We start from the raw sequence: 24,103 nt of genomic DNA on the forward strand, positions 1-24,103 counted from the left end.
TCTTTTCCCAAATTGAGGAGCGGAAGCCATGACAGCTAAGGGGATTTGTGGAAATTCCTCCGTGCATTGTTACCAGGCAAAGGAAGTGGTTTAGAGTTGAGCTCTCAATTTCTGCCCTGGGGAGCCACGGCCAGTTTCCGCTTCTCAAACCTTTTTTTGTGTGTGGGAAATTGAAGGGGCTGTTTCAGGTCCTGAGTGAAGGGGGCGGGCGGGGGGCTCCAGATAACCCCTTTCCCTCCTTCCCAGAGGCAAAAGGGCAGAAGGGTCCAGTGAGCCAGACAAAACACCCCCAGAATCTGTTCCTCTTCTTTTTCCTTCCCCTTTAGGGAGGGTGGCTCCGAGCCGAGGCAAATGAACAGAAACATTTTTTCCAGGCCTGCTGGTATTTGTTTCTGGCACAATCAGCACAAGCAGATTAGAGAAATAAGTTGCATTTTTTTTAAAGTCTGTGTTTGCTCTCTGGATTGGACCTCCTCGTGCTTGGTCTGTGGTTCTACCCAGGCCTCTAGTCTATTCTGGAGAGGTGGCTGGGCTTGGTGTCCCTGGCATGGCTGTCCACACTCTGCCAGCTGGTGAGTCATCTTCTAGTCCCTTGGGAAGGTTGCGATTAACTCAGTAGGAAAGATGCACAGGCCTTGACACACACACATCTACATATGGAGACGCACACTTTTGAACTTGCATGTGTTATGTATGTACCTGTGTCCACTGGTGACTGGTTCTCTTTCCATTGCCCTCCTGGGGTTCTTCTGGCTCCGCTCATGCAGGAGGGCTCCATGGGAGTCCTTGACAGGATGCTGGAGGAAGGGGAGGCTGGCTTTTCAGATGCCAGGATAGGTCCCCCTGGAAACTCTTACTGCGAGCCAGATACCGAAGGCTGTACCAGGCTGCTCCACCCAGGCCCTGCCAGGAAACCCTTTCCCAGAAAATCACCTTTGGGTGTGACAGAAATCTGGCAGGGGAGGGAGAGCCATGTAGGCCCTCGAGATCTTTCTCAGCCCACACTCTCTTTGGTTAGAAAACCAGGGCAGGGGCTGGGGTTGTGGCTTAGTGGTAGAGGGCTCGTCTAGCATGCACGAGGTACTGGGTTCGAACCTCAGCACCACATAAATGTAAAATAAAGATATTGTGTCCACCTGAAACTAAAAAATAAATGCTTAAAAAAAGAAAGAAAGAAAGAAAGAAAGAAAGCCAGGGCAGATCAGCTTGTGAGAAAATTCACACAAGATGGGCTAACTGGGCAGGAGGGGCTTGCCCTGGGCCTCCCTCCTCCCCTCTCTGTTTTCCCTTTTCTTGCCTTTCTCCCTCCTTCCCCTGCCTTCTGTCTTCCTCTTTATTCCATCCAGTAAAGAAGTGTTCCAAGCCCCCTTGCCTCTGTTAGCCTCTCAATTTTATCTGGCTCCCATCTAAGCACCAAGGTTGGCAGATTCTACAAGCTGTGGCCCAAGGACTTCAGAATGTCTTTCCCCCCACCAACCTCTCCTCTCCGTGAGGCCTAGGATGGCCTGAGTAGAACCCGTCTGTCTCCACCCCAAAGTCCTTCCTTCTTCTCCAAGTGCGGAGCCCAAGCTGCAGCTACAACTGCGAATGCCTAAGAGAAATGGGACTTGGGGTCATGTGTCGAGCATGAGTGTAATCTATTTGGAAGAATTATGTCAGAGTTAACAAAGTAGGATTTTTTTTTCTTTTTTTTTTTTTTTTGGTGGGGGGTGGTGGTTTGTTTTGTTTCAAAGTGGTTTACATCTTTAAGATTTCTGGGAAAAGAAATAGATTCCCAGCGTGTAAAATATGAATTTTTCAAAGTCAACATTTCTAATGCCCAAATACACTTCAGGACTATGAAAACTTCATGTACAATGATATGTTGTTATGAAGTAAATCGTACTGAACAGTTGGTTGTAAGAGGGCATTTTATGTTTTATTTTTATTTCCATGCGCGGTTTATTTTTGCTCTGACATTTTATTATAATTTCTTCCTACAGTAGGTAAAGTGCTTGGGAAGTTAATTTAAACCAGCCTGACTCTCTGTGTGTTTTTTAATATTTGTTTAAGCTTTTATTGAGCTTGTCAGGCAGTCAGTGTGCAAAAATGCAGCCGAAAACCCCTTTTTCCCTCTGTGGTGCCTGCCCATTAATACTAGGTGGTGACAACAAGATTCGCGCACACTTCAAATGGGGGATTATTCTGGGTTTTCAAGGAAATTTGAGCCACCTGTTTCAGAAACCTCTTAGTGACTTAGCGGGATGATGAAGGGTGTCTCCCGCTCAGCTGTCACTCAGAGTTCCAGCTCCTTGGGCTCCTTCCCCGACCTGGCTGGGCCCTGCAGGGGCAATTTGCAGCACTAGTTGGAGGCCTGAGCTCTGAGCTGTCCCCCCAGCTTGTGGCTTGGCCTCCGCCTGAGCCAGAGGAGCAGCTGCCATCTCTCTGCCTGTGGGGAACTTTCCAGATCCACAGCAGGCTGGCTTCCCCTGGGTTTGGGCTGCCCAGTCTGGAGCTGTTTATCATGGACAGCAGAACGACATGGGATCACCTTTGAGGAAGTGAGTTGTGAGAGCCAATTGTGTGGCCTACGTGTCCGGGAGCCACGCTGCCCACAAAATTTGGCCAAGGGGAGAAATAGAAAGTCAACATTTTCCAGTAGACTGGGAAGGCGGCTGGGTATTTCTGGAGCCCAGGATTCTGGCAACATGTTTTTTTTGTAGTGGTGAAAGGAAGGAAAGGTGGCCATGCTGGGGGCACAGTCTGGTCTCTAGCAGGCTCAGGAAAGGCCTGCTAACCCAGGCAGGAGGTTTCCTTGGCCCACAGCCCACGTCCTCCACACTGACCAGGAATCTTATCAACCCTAACCCAGGAGGAGAATAGACTGGCCTATGAGGATCGGAGGGAGTCTTGGTGATGATCTAGATCAGGGAGTCTCAAAGTGTGGTCCTAGATCTGCAGCACCCACATCTCCTGGCAACCTGCTAGAAATGCAAATTCTTAGGTCTCAACCCAGACCAGGGAAACTGGTGAACCCACCTGTATGTGCTTTAGCACGTTCTCCACGAGGTTTGGCTGTAGCAGCCAGTCTGAGACCACTGTTCTAATTCGGTCCAATCGTTTGATCAATGGGGAAACTGAGGCCTGGGGTGGAACAGGAGGAAGAAAACTAGCATGTTCATCATCAGTTGTTTATGGTAGAATCAGGGCAAGTTCTGCCAGGCTGGTTTTCCTCCTTCCCTTCTTCTGCTAGTTTGGAGAAGACAAGGCCAAAATTTCATATCCCACCAAATGCTGCAGTTGAGCTAGCTCTTCTCTCCCTGTGCTGACCTTATGCCTCCAGTGGGCTATGGTTCCCTTCTCACAGGGGACATACTGAAAATTCAGACATTAGCTTTTCGGTCATGATGTAAATAAGAAGGCTTAGAAGAAAAGTTGTTGTTGTTGTTTGGCTTTAAGAAAAGACCAGGGCTCTCCTCCTCGTGGTGAAGGCAGCTAGGTTCTGGCTCCTGCCCTCTGTTCCCTTTTAAATGTGGGTTCCATGCCCACTGTGCCTGCTGAATGTCTTGATATTGGTCCAGGAGTGGGGACCTGTTCCAGGGGGTGGGGACAACCACAGTCTGGCCCAGGGATCTCCAAGACCTATGGGCTTGAAAAGATGATCTGGGCCAATCAAATTCCTCCCATAAGTTTGGAATTGGGAAACTCAGAGGCTGGAGTTCAAGGGAAACCAAAGCTGAAAGGCTGTTTGGGATTGTGTGATACAGAAGGGGCCTGGGCATCCTGAGGGGTTTTTTGCAAAGCTAGGGGAAGACAAATTGGATAGTGAAAAAAGAACAGGGAAGAATCAGAGAAAAGCAGAAAGCCCACAAGAAAGATGTGCAGTTACAGTTTTAGTTCCCCTGAGGCCTGATTTCTCTGAGGCCCAGGTGCTTGGCATCTAGCATGTTCCCTGTTATGTCCTGACCGCAGACAGACTTTGCTGGAGCTAATCTGCGTAGGTGTCTATTCCTTGTAACCCAAGGTGCTAGACCAGGGCTTGGCAAGCTTTTCTATAAAGGGCAGATAATAAATTTTGGGGGTTTGCCAGCCATATGGTCTCTGATGAAACTACTCAGTGCTGACCTCTTAAGTCAAAAGCAACTATAAGCAACATAGAAACCAGTGGCTATAGCTTTATTCCAATAGAAGGCTATTCTCAAAAACAGGTGACCTTCTTGTCAGCCAAGATTTGCCAACTCCTTTGCTGGATGAAAACTTTATTGTGTCATAGATGTGGGATGGAAGATCCTAATTCTTAAGGGATTCTAATGACGACATTCCCACGATGCTACCTCTTCCTTGGGAGCCTGGTCTAGGTGTCATTTTGGCTTAACAGTGGGTGGAATTTAGGCCACATATTCCTTCTGTACTCTCATTAGTCATAATGCCCTGCTAATTTCCTGGCTGGCCAGTTATTCTATAAGTCCTAGCAGAGACCCCAAACCCAAAGTTTATAGGTGCCAGGGTTATCCAATCAGCAGATGAAAATATACACAAGGTAACTGCAAAGCAAGGACATCTTCTAAGCTCAGCTTTGATGCACTAGGCAACATTTTACCAAAAGGATACAAGAAGGAAACTTGTGATTTCAGCACACGTCAGAATGTTGTAATATTCTGAAAATCAAATAGAACATTTATTGAAACTTACATAGTGATGAACACGAGACCGTTAAGTGACAAGAAGTAGTGGAGACTATGGCAAACTGGTAAGACTCCCTCTTGTTTCAAGTCAGTGACAGTCTGTGCTTGGTGCTAGTTCGTTGTTCCCTTTGAGAATGCAATCCATCTGATATTAGCTTTTCCAATTCTTGGATATCTGAATTTTTAAAAAACGTAAAATCTCCTGATGTTTTCATATTAGCAATTAATTTAAAATTGGAAAAAAAATTGTTCTCTTTAAGTAATGTCCACAAGTAATAGTCAACCAATCGGACTCTCAGGACCAATTTGCTTTCCTACCTGTGACAACATCGGACTGAGCTTCTGCATTAGTCAGCTGTGCATCTCTGTAATAAAATACCCAAGATAATTAAAGGGAGGAAAGGTTTGTTTTGTTTCACAGTTTCAGTCCATGGTTGCTTGGCCTGGTTACTTCTGGGCCTGTGGTGGAGCAGTCCGGCACTGCTAAAGTACATTTAGAGGAAAGCTCTTACCTCGTGGAGGTCAGAAAACAGAGACAGAGACAGAGAAGAAGGGGCTGGGGACAAAATATACCTTCAAGGGCTCCTCCCCAGTGATCTACTTCCTCCCACTGGGCCCCATCTCCCAAGGTCTCTACCATCTCCCAATAGTAAGTTATTAACCCTAAATGGATCAATCCATTCATAAAGTGTGCACCCTCATGATCCAGGTACCCTCCAGGGGCCCCACCTCTGAACACCCTTGCACTGGGGTCCAAGTCTTCAACACACAAGTTTTCAAGGCCATTAAAGAGTCAAACCATAACTGTTCCCTTTGGCATATTTGGTCCACTCCTTGGAGGAGGACCACCAGCCCTGTATTGATCTCTGAGCTCTTGAGAAGGAAACTGAGTCCAAAGAGTCGGGTTGCTTGCTCAGTGCTCACCAAATCAGTACCAGAGCCGAGCTGCAACCGTGCAGCTCCAGGTTTCCACTCGAAGCCTGGCCCGTGCCAAGTTCAGCTGGCCTCTCCAGCACCGCTCCCACATCTGGGCTATGCTCACAGCGTATCCGCTTGTGGTTGCTGCAGTTGGCAGAGGGTCTCTGAGAAACCAGAAGAGCTGGGTATGTTTAATAAACCAGAATAGGCACTGGGATCCCAGCCTGCGACGTGACAGCGCTCAGTCTGCCCTTGCAACGTGTGTTGAGGAGTGAACCTTTCCCTGGTCCTCAAGCAGGGTCACCCCAGGGTGAATCATAGGTTGTTTTTTTTTTTTTTAAATTAAGGAATATGTTTTCCTCTTTAGGACATAAAAGGAAGAAATCTGCTATTTGCAAAACAAGGGTTATGAGTGACACTGCAGGAGGAAAGGAGACTAAAAACCAGGAACGTGGCTTCTAGAAGGGATCCTGTGTGGGTTTTTTTTTTTTTTTTTTTTCTGGAGAATCTTAGAAATGCATTAGCTCAGGGAAGTTTGGAGGGTAGGGGTTGGAGCCTCTGAGGATTCCTTCCAGAGAATGTCAGCTTTGGGTAAAGATCAGGGCCAAGTCCAGATGGTTTGAGTGTAGCTGTTCCTCTGAGAGGATGTCTCTGGCTATATTACTGAGCCAAATGAAAATGGTTTTTGGATTATCCAGTGTTTTGTTTTAATTCAGGCCTCATCTTCCTTCCATTAGTTCAAGCCAACTCATCACTTCTAACATTGGTTCTGTAATTACGAGTTGTCATTCTAGTCTCTGTGGCCAGCAGAGGAAGAGGTGGTGTTTGGATTCAGATAGTTTGGGGTCTCATCCTAACTCTATGATGATTTGCCACAACACTCTGGTGCATTACTTAATCTCTTTGTGTCTTAGTTTCCCCACCTGTAGGATGGGAACAGCCATGGTATTTACCTCACCGGATTCTTGTGAGATGAAAATGAGAAATGACTTCATTTATTCCTCAATATGTATTGAGCGCCTGTTTCTACAGTACAGAACTTAAGACGGGCAATGCTCCTGTTCTGTAGATGTTAACATTCTTGAGAGTGTTCAGCAAATATTAGGTGACATTACTCTTCTTGTTTCGTTGGTGCTATTTGCTACTGATATTCTTTACCACCCAATTCATGAGGAAGGAGAGAGGATAATCCTTATCTGTGGCTTGTTGGTTTTCCTGAATAAGCAAGTTCTGGAAGATCCACCATTCACTGTTAATATCTGTTTTTATAGCCTACTCAGTGTCAGAGACAAGATTCTGAAGTACTGGACATAAAAACATACCCACAAATTATCTGATGCTTGTCCCTTCAAGAAGCTGAGTTTAATTCTCCTCCCTTTGAGTGTAGGCTGGACTTGGTAACTCACTCTAACAATAACAATGTAGCCAAAGTGATGGGATGTGTGACATCCATGGCAGGTCACAACAGACTTGCTCTCGCTCTAGGGAAGCCAGATGCCATGTTGTAAGGGCACTCAACAACTCGCATGGCAAGAACTTAGGCTGCCTTCCAACAGCCAGCAAGGAACTGAGCTCTCTCCATCATGACCATGTGTGTGGCCGTTTGGGAAGAGCAACTGCCATCCGTAGTGACGACTATGGCTCTAGCCAGCATCTTCACTGCAACTTCATAAGAGACCTAGTCAGAACCACATAGTGTGAGTTCTGACACACAGAAACTGTGAGAGAACAAATGTTTGTCACTGAAGATACTGTTTGGAAGTTACTTTGTTACACAGCAATATACACTTAAACAGTGCCTTTGCCTAAGTCTGCCCTGAGAGAAAGCATCTTCCTAAAGATTGAGGTGAAATATTGTGGAGTATATTTATTCTACCTTAATATGAGAAGAAAATAATAAGGTGAGGGAGGGAAATTTGAAGATCTCTAGTATAGCTATAGATCTCACAACTTCACTGGTGTAGAAATAATCCCTTTAGACTGAAATCAGAATGCTGTACCATTAAGTGAAGTAAACCAATCCCCAAAAACCAAAGGCCATATGTTTTCTTTGGTAAGTGGATGCTGATCCAAAATAGAGGAATGGGGGAGCATGGGAGGAATGGAGGAACTTTGGATAGGGCAAAGGGAGTATGGGAGTGGGAAAGATGGTAGAATGAGGTGGACATCATTACCCTAGGTGCATGTATGATGATATGAGAAGTTTGACTCTACTTTGTGTACAACCAGAGAAATGAAAAATTGTGCTCCATTTGTGTCCTATGAATCAAAATGCATTCTGCTGTTATGTATAACTAATTAGAACAAATAAATAAATAAAAATTTTAAAAAAGAATGCTATACCCTTCCTGCAGCTCCATAGATTGATCCATTATATATTCCTGAGAGTCTTGGACAAGCTGAAGTTGCAGAGGAAAAGTTTATAAAAATCCATCTCCATGGCAGAAGATGGTGCCCAGAGCTACCCAATTTTGGGCTGATTCATTGCTGGGTAATAATGTCACAGCTGATGGAGGTCTTCCTAAAGGGAACAATCTGTCTCAGTAGCTGGCAGGGAAATTCTTTTCCAGGGATGAGGAAGAGAGAACCTGGCTTTGCTGAGATCTCCCATCTCTACCTTTGCTTTGGTTCTGAATTGGGCTACTCAAATATATATCTCTTCTCTGAACATGAGATTCTTCAGTCCCTCTTTTCTTCCCTCATTTTTCATCTGTGCTGGTTAATTTTATGTGTTGTTTTTATGATTTGAACCACAGAGTGTCCAGATAACTGGCCAAACATCATTCAGCGTGTGCCTGTGAGGGTGTTTCTGAAAGGCGTGAGCATCTGAATCTATAGAGGAGTAAGGCAGACGGCTCTCCCCAGGGCAGTGGGCCTCAACCTCTCAGTCATAGTCCTGGTGGAACAAAAAGGCTAAGGGAAGTCCTCCTGTCTGACAGCTGAGCAGGCACATTGTTCTGCTCTGGTCTTCAGAATTTGGGCTGAAGCACCTGCTCTTCCTGCTGGTCTTTAAACTGAAACTGACGCCATTGGTTGTCCTGGTGGTCAGACCTTCAGACTCATAGGGACACTACAGCTGGGCAACAGCAGATCTAGAAGACTTCACAGCTTCCTTAATCAAGTGAGCCAGTTCCTTATAACACACACACACACACACACACACACAGACACACCTACGTATGTATGTGTTCCATTTTTCTGGAGAACCCTAACAAATACACCATCCATCCAACCCACCCACTTTTTTCCATCTCTGCTGCCATCTCCTTATTCTAATCCACCCCAGTCCCTCATTTGTGTGTCTGCATTGATCTCCTCACTGGTCTCTGTAGTGAGTTGAATTGTGCCCTCTGCAAAAGATACACCAAACTCCTAAGTACACCACCCCCAGTAACTACATGTCACTTGGAAAACTTGCTTTCGTAGATAAAATTAAGGTAAGGATCTCAAATGAGATCAGCCACATTCATTTCATGGGCCCTAACACCAACCACAAGTGCTTTACTGAGAAGAGGTGACACCTGGCCACACAGGAGAGAAGATGCAGAGAGATGGCCATGTGCAGACGGAGGCAGAGACCGGGGAGCTGCAGCCACAAGCCAAGGAAGACCTGCATTCCCCAGGAGCTAGAAAGACAGGCTGCTCCTCTAGAGTCCCCAGAGGGAGTGTGGCCCTGCTGACACCAGGTCAGACTTCGGCCCTCCAGAACTGGGGGACAATGGATTTCTGTTGTGTGAAGCTCCCATGATTGTGGTCACGGCAGGCTTAAAGGACTAGCCCACTGTCCTTCCTGTGACCCTCTGTGTGGTGTTCTCCTCCCACTGGTCACAGTGTTCTTAGAGAAAGGCAAATATGGTTCTGACTTCTGCTACTAATACGACAAAGACTTTCCTACCATGTTTAGAATGAACTGCAAACCTTTCACTGACGTCTACAAGGCCCAGCCTGGGCACTGCCCAGTTCCTCACTGGCACACTCCTGTCACCAGCCCCTGTGTCACTGGAACACCCCAAGTCTCTCCCACCTCAGGATCTTCACAATTGATGTTCCTGGTGCCTAGGATACGCTTGTTCCAGATCTTTCAGAGCTAGCTGGACCTTTGTCAAACTTTAGGTTTCCGTTTAAATGTTACCCTGACCGACCCTGCCCTATCCAAAATGCTCTTTGGCCACACCCCTGTCCTAACAATGCTGTCACCATGTTTACATCCTTCATTTTCCTTGTCAGTGTTTGAAATTAACACATTGGTTTGTTTAATCTGTTCTGCACCCCACCGTGACAGTAGGGACTGTTTGGTTCCCGTGTATCCTTGACATCGAAAACAAGGCTCAGCACAGCTTTGAACAAGTGATTGTAAATCCATGTGCGTGTGAATTGCTTCTTCCCATTGGCTCAATAATTTTGTATTATGCAATTAATTTATGCCAAGTAGATATCACAGGCCAAGCTCAGTGACAAATGTCAGTTTTCCTTTCCTTTTTATTTTTGTAGTGCTCAGGATTCAACCCAAGGCCTCCAGAATGTTAGGCAAGTACTCTACCCAGCCTCTTTAAAAAAAAAATACTTATTATTTAGTAGTAGTTGAACACAATATCTTTATTTTATTTATTTATTTTTATGTGGTTCTGAGGATTGAACCCAGGGCCTTGCACATGCCTGGTGAGTGCTCTACCGCTGAGCCACAACCCCAGACCAACCCCAGACCAACCCCAGCCCTTTTTAAAATTCTATTTTGAGACAGAGTCTCATTAAGTTGTCAAGGCTGGCCTCAAACTTGCCATCCTCCTGCCTTAGCCTCTCAAGTAGCTGGGATTACAGGCAGGTGCCACTGCACTCAGCTACCTTTTGAATTTTATTACACTGAAATCATTACTCCAGTTTTCAAAATATAAAAAACTTGAATAAAGGAAATCGGGCACGATGCTACATGCCTGTAATCCCAGCTACTCAGGAGGGAGATTACAAAATCGAGGCAGAACCTTAAATTAGGATTCAGATTTGTAGTGCTGGGGATTGAGCCCATGGGTTTTACCCATGCTAGAGGAGTGCCCTGCCACTGAGCGGCATCCCCAGCCCTTTTATTGTTTTTTTTATGTTGAAATGGTGTCTTGCTAATTTGCCCCAGTTGGCCTTAAATTTGCAATCCTAATTAGAATTCAAGTTCTGTCTAAAGGGAGCCTCAGAACACATCCACCACCAGACATGCCTGTAATCCCTGCAACTCGGGAGGATGAGGCAAGAGTGGAAGTTCAAGGCCACCCTGGGCAATTTAGCAAGACCCTGTCTCAAAATAAAAGATAAAAAGAAGTAGCTCAGTGGTAGAGCATCCCTGGGTTCAATCAAAATAAATAATACTGATATCCCTAGATTAAGGTACTTAATACAGTGTATGGCCTATAGTACTTGCTCCTTAAATCCTAACTCTCATAATTAACATTACCCTTATAACTTCCTTATTCACTCAGTCTGTGTCTATTTTCCCCTCTTAACACATGTAGGCAGTGATGGGCTGGTAAATGTTCAACAGTTAGCTTTCCAAGATTTTTAAAAAGCCTAAATTTGTAGTTTTTCCTGATTTCTATGTTAATTCTCCAACCATGACCAATTGTGAGCTGTCAGCTTGATGGTGACTGGGTTGGTTCTTTTCTTTTTTTTTTCTTTCCCTTCCTTCTTCCTTCCTCCCTCCCGTCTTCCTCCACCCCATGGGCCTTTACCGATGCTAGTCAAGTGCTCTGCCACTGAGCTGCATTCCCAGCCCTTTTTTATTTTTTTAATGTATGTTGAAATGGGGTCTTGCTAATTTGCCCTGGCTGGCCTTAAACTTGCAATCCTCCTGCTTCAGCCTCCAGAGTAGCTGAGATTATAGGGGTGCACCACCATACCCAATGAATCTTGAGCTCTTGAGGGCTGGTATGAGCAACTCTGTCACACAGAGGATTAGTGAGAGACATGAGATTCAAGTTCTAATGAGCGCCTCAAAACATATCTACCACTGGAGCATGCCTGTGATTCCAACTTGGGAGGGTGAGGCAGGAATAGGGAGTTCAAGGTCAGCCTGGGCAATTCAGCAAGACTGTGTCTCAAAATAATAAAGAAAAGGGACTGAGAATGTAGCTCAGTGATCGAGTGCCCCCAGGTTTAATCCCCAGTACTGCAAAACTAAAAAGTTAAAAAAAATTAGAAGCCACATCCACCTTAACACTGCATCTGAACCCTGGAAGCTCTCCCTGACTTTGACTCCAGCAGTCAGGCACTCTGCAGATATTTATTGAGTTTCTGGTATTTGCTCTCTGGAAGCACTTACTTAAAAATGAGAATGTGCAGCCTGCTCTGTTAAATCGGCTCTTCCTGTCCAGGGAGCCTCCACGGCCCTCCTCCCTCTCCTCTCACCAGCACCTTTACAGGGAGACCCCGCTTCCATCTTTAGGGACTTTGCTTCAAACTCTCGCCCCCACGAAGCTGCCCCTCTCAGCTCATGTCCACCCAGTGCCCCAGGAAACTGGGTCAGATGGCACCCTCATGTTTCTCTGAGTAGATATTTGTTTACCAGACCACTGCTTTCCCTCCTTCTCCTCAGCCACTTTACCTTTGGCCTGTCCCCATGCTGAGGGGACAATGTCACCTCCTAGACATTTAGGTCTACTACAGAACTGAGCAAAGACCTTAGGGAAACCACCTGGTGTGTTGAGGGATCATGGTGAGCGCATGGTGTCAGATGACCCTGAGCTCAGAATTCAACTGTCTTTGACCAACTCTGAACTTGGGGCAGGCTAGGTAAGGACAGTCATGCAGTTCATGTTGATGGCAGTTCAAAGCACTGTGACAGAGCTGAACAACTCATATTGTCAAGTGTTTTACCTTTTTTATATTTAGAGATGTTTAGACACAAAAATACTTGCCACTGTGTTAGAGTTGCTTACCATACTCAGTATAGCAACACCTGTACAGGTGCAGCCTAGGAACACCAGGCTTACCCTGAGGTGTATGCTTCACCATCTAGGTTCTCACAGTGATGAAATCACCCAGCCATTCATTTCCATGGCATCTCCCCATCATTAAATGATGCATGGTTGTGTGTGTGTGTGTGTGTGTGTGTGTGTGTGTTTGCTATCAGGTATTAAACCCAAGGGCACGTAACCACTGAGCCACATTCCCAGCCCTTCATTATTTTTTATTTTGAGAAAGGGTCTCTCTGGGTTGCTTAGGGTTTTGCTAAATTGCTGAGGCTGGCTTGGAACCTGCAACCCTCCTGCCTCAGCCACTGAGATTATAGTGTCACTGGGCTCAGCTGCATTTTAAAACTTCATTTGCTTCCTTCCTTCCTTTTGCCCTTTCTCTTTCATCCTTCCATTTCTTTCTGTAAGACTTGGTGGCTGTATCTTTTTTTTTTTTTTTTTTTTTTTTTTTTTAGTTTTTGTATTGTTTTTAATCAAAATACCACATGCACACAAAGTCAAATACTTCTGTGAAACTTATTGTAAAATTACAGGTCTCTCTCTGCAGCCCCCTTACCCAATTTTTCTCTTTCCCCAGAGGCAACTACTTTGAAGTTTTTTAGTTCTTTCTTTAGGTAATTATCTCTGCATATCTAAATAACACAACTGAATTGCTGCTTCCTTAATTTTTTTTTCGGTTTTTTAAAGCATGATCTTTGACTTCCCTTTATGGAACATGACCAAGTACACCATTATAAAAATTATATGTATTTTTCTAATAGATTTTTTTCTTTCTTTCTTTTTTTTTTTTTCTTTTTTCCAGTGCTGGGGCTTGAGCTCAGGGCCCTCTACATGCTGAGCAGGTGCTCTACCACTGAGCTACACCTCTGGCCCTAGACAATATTTTCATATGGAATAAAATCAAAAGGTAAAAAAGAGCTATCATAGAATTCTAGATTGGAACCTAGGGCTTGCTCCTCTGGCATCTCCATCCCTTCTCATCTACATATTCCTTACCCCCTTCCTGCCTCCCAATACAGTAATAATTCATATTTATTCAAAGGTCAATATGTAGCATTTATATTATGACCGTGGAATGGGATTCACAGCTGAGCCAGGTAGTATTCTAGAAATACTCATCTTTCCTGTGTATCCTCCACCCCTGGTAACATCTATCCTATTTTTTTGGAAGGGGTAGGGTTAAGTATTTTCTATCATTATCATAAATTCAACCCAAATAATCACTAATTGTAAGTCTTTTTTTCTAATTTATTTATTTTTTTCTTTTGGTGGTACTGGAGATTGAGCCCTGGGGCACTTTACCACTGAGCTATATCCCCAGCACTTTTTACTTTTTGAGACAGAATGTCACCAAATTGCCATATTATCCTCAAATTTGTGATCTTCCTACTTCAGCCTCCCAAACAGCTGGGATGACAGGCGCTGTCAATTGTGCCTAGTTGTGAGTCTCATCTTAAAATACTGACATCAGAGTCCTTTGGCGTCACCCTGGTCATTCCTGTGGATCCTGACCATCCAGGAGGCTGGTCTGCTCCAGCCCCAGCTGCCCCAGGCTCCCAGGAAGCCTCTGAGGGTTCCCTCACCTCCCTCTGCCGTTGGGCCCACCGTTGCCAGAATCTCCCGCCTGTGGTGGGTGACACCAGTCAGGTGCTTCCATAGACCTCTGTGAAAACGAATGATTCTAGCCTTAACTTTGAGGGAGAACTTGATGAGGAATTCTAGGTCAGAAATCACTTTTCCTCAGACTTTTGAAGACACAGCTTTGTTTTCTCCTAACGTTCAGAGTTGCGGCTGAAAGATCTGATGTCATTATGATTTTTTGTCTGAAACTTTTTTTTTTTTTTTCTCTCCGGAGACTTGTCCCCAGTTTTCTGAAATTTCTCCATGATATGCTTTGATGTGAGCCTATTTTCATTCATTATTCAGAGCACTTTGTGAATAATTTTAATTAAAACTGTCTTTCCATTCTGATACACGTTATTGAATTATTTCTTAGGGTGGCTTTGTACTAGGTCATCTTAGCTATGTTAGAATGACACCTCCTAGAATTCCCTTCTCTGAATGGTGTCAGCCACAAACCACGTCATGTGTCAGCTCTAGAAGGTGGAAATGAAGCCATAGTCATATTTATATGCCCTGAAAGTGGGTGTCCAGAGGCAGTGAGGCATCTGTGAGCTCGAATGATTATTTGGGACGACACTGGACCCACGGTTGTATGAGGTCCACCTCAACTGTTCCTTTAGCCTCTCCAAGTTCTTGGGCCAGTGTGTGGAGGGTCTGTGGCGGGGACAGGGTGCCGGATGGGCCTGTACCTCACCATAGCATTCAGGTTGAAAGAAATGGATTTCAGCTTGATCCCTTGGGGTCCACCCTGTCCCATCTTGTCCATGAACAGCTTTCCTCCCCACTATCCGTCTCCAGAGGCCCCGGGCTCACTCTAGCTGTAAAGCCAACCGTCTGAGTGGGCAGCTGCACCAGCTCCACGAGCCGGTAAGACCCAGCCCATGACAAACTCCGTGTCCTGGTCCCTTGACGTGGCTCTGATCAAGCTCCGACGGATTCATCCCTTTAATGACTTCCTCTCCTTCGTCTTCTCTATTCTCTATTCTTATTCTTCTGGAGACTCTATGAGTTGAAGATTGACCACCTGAATAAGTTCTCCACTTTTCTGACCACGTCTTTCTTCTTTTTTAGCTCTTTCTTGTCTTGCTCTACTTTCTATGGAGAGTTCTTCAGTCTGATCTTCCAACAATTCTAAAGTATCTTCCTTATTCTCTTTGTGATTCTCTTCTCCAGGTTTGGATGCAGTTTGTCCCCTAAGGATTCCTGTGTTGACAGCTTGGTTCCCTGTATGCTGTGGTGAGATGTGGTAGGACCTTGAAGAGGTGAGGCCTTATGGGAGGTTCTTAGGTCACTGAAACACTGCCCTCACAGCTATAAGGTATTCTCATGGGATCCCTGAGTTTGTTTTCACAAAAGAGTTGTTATAAAAGGATAAAGGAACAATCCAGCCTCCCTAGCCTCTTTGAATTTTTTTTTTTTTCAGTACTGGGCATTGAACCCAGGAGTACTGAGCTATATCTCCAGTCCTTTTTATATTTTATTTTGTCATAGGGTCTTGTTAAGTGGCTCACACTGCCCTTGAACTTGCAATCCTCCTGCATGAACCTCCCAAGTAGCTGGAATTATAGATATGCACCCCTGTGCCTAGTTCCCTAACCTCTTTGACATTCTGTCTGGTGATGTGCTCTCTTCTTTTCAATGCCATCTGGCGTGAGGTTAATACCAGAGCTGATGTAGGCACTATGCCTTTCAATCTCCAGAACTATGAGTTAAATAAACCTCTTTTCTTGATAATGTTATCAAGACACAGGTATTCTGTTGTAGTGATGGAAAATAGACCAATACACCAGTTCTTTTTTGTTTTCTAAATATTCCTCTTTTTTTTAAATAGCATACTGTTCTTTCATTAATGCAAAAATCTCTTAACACTCTAGAAATAATAATAATAAATGAGATTTCTTCTTTGTAAATTGTTTCTATTTCCTCCAATATGCTTTTCTTTTTTCTACTTGGTACTGGGGTTGAACTTAGAAGTGCTTCCAGTGACCTATATCCCCAACCCTTTTTATTTTTGAGACCAGGTCTTGCTAAGTTGCTTAGGGTCTTACTGGGTTGCTGAGGCTGGCCCTGAATTGGTGATCCTCCTGCCTTAGCCTCCGGAGTCACTAGGATTACAAGTGTGTACCATGATACTGGGCTACCACTGTGCTTTTTTAATGTTTGTTTTGGTCTCCACTTCATATTACTTTCTTCAAATGTCTAGTGAGACTTGTTTGTTTATATTTAAGAATGAGGTACTTCCTGCATTTTCTGAGCATGTGGGACTTATTGGCTGTGATCGCTGCTGTGTGCTGATATGGCTAGCTCCTTCGCTGGGAAATGCCTGGCTTTAGTATTTTGGATCCTTCCTCTTGGGTTATTCAGGTTCCCAGAGAAGTGATTTCTAATCTCCTGCTAAGACAGTACAAGACTGGCTGTCAGCTTTTTGGAACCAAGGGAGGAAAGAGGGCCCTGGAGGGAGAGACTGTGTCTCGGCACTCACAAGAACACTTGTTTAATCCCTCCCTGTTTTTCCATGCAGCTTTACTCTCAGTAGTAGGGCTCTCTCCAATCCAGTCTTCCCATCCCACCTTCTCCTGAAAAGAAACTTCAGTTCTGTTGAGGCAGGAAAGTAGGAGTCACACAGAAGAATGGCATTGGGGAAAAGATCTGGGATCTAGTGGCTTTTTTTTTTTTTTTTTTTTTTTTGTACTGGGGATTGAACTCAGGGATGCTCAACACTGAGCCACATCCCCAGCACTCCGCCCACCCCCAGACACCTTAAAGACAGAATATCAATGAGTTGCTTAGGTCCTTGCTAAATTGCTGAGGCTGGCTTTGAACTCTCAATCCTCCTGCCTCAGCCTCCCAAGCTGCTGGGATTACAGGCATGTGCACCACCATCCCCAGTTTAATGAAGTTTTTGATAAAATACAAGCACATTTATGCATATTCAATCCTCCACCTTTACCTGAAAATCAAAATCTTTTATCAATTAATCAATTAAAGAGGGGGGCTGTGGCGCACACCTGCAATTCCAGCAGTTTGGGAGGTTGAGACAGGAGAATTGCGAGTTCAAAGCCATCCTCAGCAATGGCAAGGCGCTAAGCAACCCAGTGAGACCCTGTCTCTAAATAAAATATGAAATAGGGCTGGGGATGTGGTTAAGGGGTTGAATGCCCCTGAGTTCAATCCCCAGTACCAAAAGGAAAAAAGAGAAGGGTAATGATATTTACCAATGGAATTGGGAGTTGATTAATTGAGGTAATACATGTGAAGTACCTAGTATAGTGCCCAGCACATTAGTACTCAATAAATTATAATTATGGTGGTTACTTGTTATTGTTTCAGTCTTTACTTAGGCTAAGGTACACCCAGTCTAGATGGTTAATAATTTCATAAACATTTTGTTTTACTGAGGACAGTATGTTCAAGAGGATTATGCACATTGAGGATTATGTTGCCAATTTTGAATTTTTTGCCTGACCTCTCCCATCAGACCACTAGAAGTGTGTCCAGGAGACACGGTCTCCACTTAAGGACAGCCCACTCACAATTTGGATGATGGTTTTGCTATCAGGAGGAAATCCTATAAAATAGTGCAAACCAGATGTACATCACTTGGAAATTTTCACTACTGGTCCCTTCCATTAATATGCTGTGTGATATCTGCTCACCAAGTGATACTTTACAGAGCGCTGCTTATAGTCATTTTCATATCAACCCTAGTGGGCAGCACTATTCTATTTTATTATTCAGAAAATTGAGACTCCCCAGAGTGAGGCCCTGTGTTTACTGATGTGTAGCCAACAAGCAATTTAGGATCAGAACACAGGGTGGTTTCTTTTTTTCCCTCTCCTTTTCCAATGTACTAAATGAGAAGAATGTAAAAGTTCTGAACTTCCATTGTGTAATCTAGGAAATAAATGGCTTTTGTGGGCAGGGAATTCAGGAAGGTCATGGCTGGGTGGAACGCACCTGTGATTTCTTATACAACCACAGCCACATCTCAGGTAATGCTGTAGTCATTGGAAAGCTTGACCCAGGTCCAGGGTTCCAAAACAGCCAACTCACACTTGGTAGTTGGGTGCCAGCTGATGGCTTAGAGCGAACTAAGCCTCCTGTATCAGTTACCTAATGCTGTGTAACAAATTACACCTTAATTCAAAGACTTTAAAAACAACAATTTTTAAATTAAAAAAAAAAAAGGATGAGAGTATGAAATAGCTTAGTTACAAGAAAAAACCTCTCTAGGAAACAGTTTGGATAACTCTAAGGATATCAACAGTGACAAGGATATAGAGCAACAGGAACACTCTCATGTCTTGCTCACAGGAATGCAAGATGGTGCAGCCACTCTGGAAGACAGTTGAGCAGTTTCCAACAAAGCTGAATATACTACATGACTCAGCAATTGTGCTCCTTAGTATTACCCAAAGGAGTTGAAAACTTATTTCTACATAAAAAGGAATATTGGTTCCTACTGTTAACTTTCTATTGCTGGGACAAAATCAACTTAAAAAGAGGTTTGGTTTCAGAGTTTCTGTTCATGGTGGGTTGGCACCGTGGTTTGAGGGCTTGTGGCAAGGCAGAAGGTCATGGTAGGGAGTGGAGCAAAGTTTCTCACCTCAGGGTGACCAGGAAGTGAAAAAGAGAGAAAAGGAAGTGGTTGTGATCCCAATACCTCCTTCAAGGACACGCCCCCAATGACCTGACTTTCTACCCCAAAGTCCCTCCTCTTGAAGGATCCATCGCCTCCCGAGAGTGCCACAGGCTGGCCACCAACCTTTACCTCAGGGGCCCTTAGGGGACATTTAAGATCCAAACCGTAACAGCAGCCTTATTCCTGATTGTCAGAAATTGGATGCACCCAAGAGGTCTCTCCACAGGTGAATGGATGGCCTATGGGGCATCCGGACAGTGGGATAGTACTCAGTGATGGAAAGAATTGGCAATCAAGCCATGAAGAACCCCGGGGAAACTCAGGTGCATATTGCTAAGCGAGAGAAGTCAATCTGAAAAGCTCCATCCTGCACAATGCCACTCTATCCCATTCTGGAAAAGGCAAAACTCCAGGACAGGATGGGATCAGTCAGCGACTGCCAGGGTTCCATAGAAAAGTCAGAGGAGTGAAGACCCGGATCACAGGGGATTTCAGGGCCGTGAAATATTCCTTTTGATACTGCAGTGGTGGATCCATGTCAGTATGTCTTTGTCAAAATGCACAGAAGACACATCATAAAGAGTGAACTCCAAGCCAAGCGCAGTGGCGCATGCCTATAATCCCAGTGACTTGGGATACTGAGGCAGAAGCGTTGGACGTGGGACTTTGTGAAAGGAAGTCATGTCATTGGGGGTTGTGCCCTTGGAGGAGATCTTACTGAGGCTGGCAAGTTTAAGGCCAGCCTCAGCTACCTAGCAAGACCCTCTCCCTATCAGGAAATATAAATATAAAAGGGCTGGGGGTATAGATCAATGGTCTAGCACCACTGGTTCAATCTCCAGTACCATACTAAAAAAAATATTTTGTAAACTATGGTCTTTGGTTAAAGATAATATATCAGTATTGGCTTATCAGCTATAATAAATATACCACACTAATGCAAGATGTTAATAATAGGGGGAACTGAGCTGGGAGCCGTGATACACGCCTGTAATTCCAGAGGCTCAGGAGGCTGAGGCAGGAGGATTGCGAGTTCAAAGCCAGCCTCAGCAACTTAGCAAGGCACTAAGCAACTCAGTGAGACCCTGTCTCTAAATAAAATACAAAAAAAGATCTGGGGATGTGGCTCAGTTGGTTAAGTGCCCCTGGGTTCAATTCCTGGTACTAAAAACAAAAACAAATAAAAAATAAATTAAATAGGGGGAAATGAAAAAGAGAGGTTATATGAACACCCTCTGCTTAACCTTTTTTGTAAATTTTAACTGCTCTAAAAATTTAAGTGTATTACTTTAAAACAACAAAACAAACTGAAGACTGAAGTAGGTTGATTACAAGATAAAACCATACTAAAAGACAGCCCCAGTGTCCCCGAGGGGACAACCTTGAGGTAAAGATACTGAAGGATAATAATGCACCAGGGATAATATCTGCACCTTCCTGAAATAACAGTCCAGTCTGGATGCCTGGAGATTGCCGGAGATCCTCAGTTTTAATACATTGGAGCCAGAGGAAGGTAGAGAAGTCATTTGAGTTCATAAGTTCTCTCTCTCTTCCTTTTCCCCTCCCATTTTTTATTGTGATTATTATAATATTTTTCTATGGAGCCCGTGCCACGAAGCCCCAGGAGCCCAAAGGAGACCAGACGCCTGTTTTAAAAAGACAGTGAGTCACGCTCAATGAATAGGGATTTTGGACAGAGGAGCATTGTTCAACAAAGCCAATATTGATCCCAGGTCCCACACCCACCTTAGTGACTCACTCCATCAACTTTGGATTGGAGGTGCAGCCCAAGGCACCCGGCCCACAGAGATTCCTGGGAAAGTGACGATGCCTCAAATAACATAACTGGCCACTGACAGTTGGCACTGTCCCACGAAAACCTCAGGGAGGAACTGCATCTGGCAACCACAGCAGCATCAGTCCTGGCCAGGGGCAGATCAAAAGACCTCTCCCTGGTCATGTCGCTCAGAAGGCCTGGAGTCTTACATAGGATGGCCCTGTCTTAAAATTTTGTGGACTTACTGAAACCTTTGTGGTTCATCAGACAGCTCTTTGTGCCAATGTTACAGGGTTCATGCTAGACACTGGGATGAGATGATTAATGAGATACAGTCCTTGTCACCAATGCCTTCCTGCTATGCTTGGAGATAAATGGAGTCCTAGAGATGACATGGAACTGAAGGACTCTGTCCCGGTATGGTGGACATTTTCTGGTTGTCTGTAGCCTCTACTTCAATAACCGTCCTTTGGTAGACCTTTGGGCCAGTTAGGCTTCCCCCATACTGAGTCCTGATTTCCTGGAATCAGTCAATCATGCCATCCTGTGACTGTGGTCACTGGTTTGGAGAGAGGCACATGGTCCCGGGTGCAAATGCAAAGCAAGGAGGAAATCTCAATCTGTGTAAGTCTGGGGATGTGGGTAAGAACCACTAGGAAAACCTTTTGTTTGTCTTAGGCCGGGAAGTGTAAATGTGTATGCTTGGAAATGTAGTGGCTTGTTTGGGAAGAAGAAACTCACACTGAAAAGCACAGCAGAGAGACAGAAAGAAACTCAATCCTTCACGGTGTCATTGGGAGTGTTGGATCAAACTTCACTTGAAGGCAAATACCTCATGACTTTTTCAGTTACATCAGCCCATAAAAATCTCTTAATTATTTGAACTGGGGTGTTTTGTGTTTGTTCATTATATGTCACTCAATATCCTAACTTATGGTGAAGAATTATAGGAAACAGGTTTTAAAAATGAGTGATATTCCATATATCTGCAAGGAAGTCAACAAACAAACAAATTGTGCGTAAATAGCTAAGGGGTTAGAGAAAAACCAGTGTGTGAGAGTAACACAGCTCCCTGAAGTTACCCGGCATCCAAACTCCTTATCTCTACTTACCTGCACTATAAGAATCCTAATAGAGCCAGGCGCGTTGGTGCACACCTGTAATTCCAGCGGCTCCAGAGACTGAGACAGGAGGATTGTGAGTTCAAAGCCAGCCTCAGCAATGGCAAGGTGTTAAGCAATCCGTGATATCTGCCTCTAAATAAAATACAAAATAGGGCAGCGGATGTAGCTCAATGGCCGAGTGTCTGTGGGTCCAATCCCTAGTATCCTTGCCCACCCCCCCCAAAAAAAAAAAACGGAGCTGGGAACAGAAGTCCCTGGATTGAATCCCAGCTTTGCCATTTGCTGCCTGAGTGACCTTGGGCAAGTGACATAACCTCTGAGCTCCAGGTCTCACCTGTAAGAGGGGGATGACAGTAGGACCTACCCCTATGACATCCTGAGCGCTGTCAGAATAATTTAGATGATGTAATTAAGATGACTGAGTTTTCATCTAGATTTGAGCCCAGATCGGGTCTTCAGGGATGGTAACCATCTTAATTACCTTCAGCTGCAGAAGTGAGCTTGCTTCCAGGGACTCCTCTGCACCCCTTCTTGACTCTACTCATCCTCCCTCTTTAGTCTTCATTCACAGTAGAAAGGGAGAAAATACCTCTGATGTGCATGGGGAAGTTTAATTCGGCCCCAGGCAGAAATGCACTGGCAAATATTCAAGGACCCCACAGTCCAGACAACAAAGTCAATGCTCTGTAGCATTTGTCGATTTCCCCAGTGCAAACACCCCCACCGTGGCAGACTCAAACAGCAACACGAAGTCGCTGAACATGGAGTTAGAGGAGATGTGTGCAATCAGCTCTTGGGAGATGATTGGACCCCAGGAAGGGTAGCTTTAAAGTACTAGGACTGGGAGGAAATAGGTGGCTCCTGAGCTCTGGGCCACACAGTGAAAGCAAGCTACTTAAGGACTGCTAATGGGACAGCAGATGGACCCGGACTATGCTTTGACTTAAAACTCCAGAGTTCTCTCTAAATGATAACCCTTTCAAACCCCCTTTCAGGGGCTGGGGATGTGGCTCAAGCGGTAGTGCGCTCGCCTGGCATGCGTGCGGCCCGGGTTCGATCCTCAGCACCACATACCAACAAAGATGTTGTGTCCGCCGAGAACTAAAAAATAAATATTAAAAAATTCTCTCTCTCTCTCTCTCTCTCTAAAAAAATAAAAAAATAAAACCCCCTTTCAGCCCCCACTCCTTATTTGCAAACACCAGAAAGCAACAGCCCATCAGTTTCCTGGCTCTGTCTATAACATCTTTAAAATACCCCCTGTAGCCAGACAGGGTGGCACACACCTGAAATCCCAGAGGCTTGGGAGCCTGAGGCAGGAGGATCCTGAGTTCAAAGCCAGTCTCAGCAACTCAGTGAGACCCTGTCTCAAAATAAAGTTTTAAAAAAGGGCTGGGGACGTGACTTAGTGGTTAAGTACCCTGGGTTCAATCCCTGGTACCAAAAAAAAAAAAAAAAATACAAAAACAAACAAACAAACAACAACAACAAAAAACCCCTGCATCCATCCATTCTTCCTTCTCTCTTCCAGTCCATTGAGGCCACTCAAGCTCATGGGTCAATCAGCTGAAATCCTGTGTCCTTTCTGCTTGTATTCTGTGCTAGTGTTGCCGAAAGCTTGGTCTTTGTCCCCGATGCCAAACTAATCATGAGGACATGGTTTTGAGGAAAAGGAAAAAGAAGTTTTATTGCTTTGCTAGCAAAGGAGAAACACAGGGGACTTCTGTCCCAAAGGCTGTGATTCTGCCCATCAGTAGGAACAGGGGGGTATAAAGAGGTGATTCAGACAAAATGAGATTAAAGAAGAGAGATCAAGAAGGAAAAGATCAGGGAGGAGAAGGTTAGGGAAAAGAAGCTCAGAGAGGAGACGATGAGGGAAAAGTTTAGGGAAAAAGAAGATCAAGGAGGAGATCAGGGAGAAGGTTGGGAAAAAGTAAGAAAGAAAAAAAAAAAAACATGTAAGTTTCAAAGCCACAAGGGATATGGCGGAAGCCTCAGGGTTCTGAACTCTGTTACACTAGAATGGACCAGGTGCACAGCCCCTAGGCCAGCTTTCACTACAGCATCCCGCACTCCAACGTCACCGTCTCAGGGTTCTATGTAGTTATATTGGCAGTCACTGTAAATGCTGTCTCCTGTGGTCCCTCTTCCACCTGGCTCCCCTCAGTCTGGACGGCCTCAGTGTGAGTGGTGGACCTTCTGCTCACTGGCAGGAGCTCTTGGGCAACTTAGAAAATACTCTCTGAGCCTCACCTTCCTTACTGTTAAAGTGGTGATCATAAAAGAACTTTCTTAGGGTTGTTTCAAGGATTGAACAAAACAATTCTTTAGAAGTTTGATACACTGCCTGCTCTTATTATAAATGCTGAATCGAATGCTGGCTCGTGATGGTGATGGTG

Source organism: Urocitellus parryii, chromosome 1 (genome assembly GCF_045843805.1).
Source record: "Urocitellus parryii isolate mUroPar1 chromosome 1, mUroPar1.hap1, whole genome shotgun sequence".
Lineage (NCBI taxonomy): Eukaryota > Metazoa > Chordata > Mammalia > Rodentia > Sciuridae > Urocitellus > Urocitellus parryii.